The sequence below is a fragment of the Eimeria mitis genome, genomic scaffold (genome assembly GCF_000499745.2).
Source record: "Eimeria mitis Houghton genomic scaffold, Emh_scaff7290, whole genome shotgun sequence".
NCBI classification, from domain to species: domain Eukaryota; phylum Apicomplexa; class Conoidasida; order Eucoccidiorida; family Eimeriidae; genus Eimeria; species Eimeria mitis.
This window is the reverse complement of record NW_013575323.1, coordinates 1,064-2,032: the sequence shown is the minus strand read 5'-3', so window position 1 is coordinate 2,032 and position 969 is coordinate 1,064.

Here is a 969-nt window from a genome sequence, read left to right as displayed (position 1 = left end):
AAAAAAAAAAAAAAAGAAAAAGAAAAAAACAAACAAAGATACAGAGATGCAGCAACAGAACACAACAAACCAAGAAGAAGGAGAAGGAAGACAGAAGCAAAACCCTAAAGTAAACAAATAAACAACAAACAAAACCCTAAACCCTAAACCCTAAACCCTAAACCCTAAACCCTAAACTCTGCACAAGCAGCAGCAACAGCCCCCATCAGCTGTAGGTAAACCCTCATATAAGAAAGGGTGTTTAGTGGCTATATAAACCCACTAAATAAAATAAAATAAATAAAATATAATATATTTTATTATTATTTATATTAATTTCTTTTATTTTACTTAAAATACAAATATATTATACACAAAACATACACAGGTGCAGCAGCTGCTGCTGCTTACAGCAGCAGCAGAAGCAAACCCACTGGGGGGGGGCTGCAGCCGTTTGTTTTTGTGTTTTTTTTTCTCTTTTTTTTGTATTTAATTGTTTATAAATAAATAAAAATAAATTAATTTTATTTATTTAAACAAAAATACACAAAAAATAAACACAAACACACCAATATCTCCTCAGGTGTATACGCAGCTCTCCTCTCTGTGCAACCCCCTACAGCAGCAGCAGGTTATGTATGCATGCAGCTGCTGCTTCGTTTTGTTTTTTGTTTTATTTATAAATAAATTTATTATTTAATTAAATTAATAATACAAAAACAAAAATAAAATAACATATGTACCGTTTATAGCAACACAAGATGGACAAAGACTGCTGCTGCAGCCTGCAGCAGCAGCAGCAGCAGCAGCAGCAGCAACAGCTGCAGCAGCAGCACCAATAGCAGCAGCAGCAGCAGCAGCAGCAATAGTTGTTCTTCTGCTTTCATTTGCTGCTGTTGGGGTGTACAGAATCTCTCTGTGTTTTCGTTGCTGTTGTTGCTGCTGCTGTGGCTGCTGCCGCTGCTGCTTCTGTTGCTGTTGCTGCTGCTG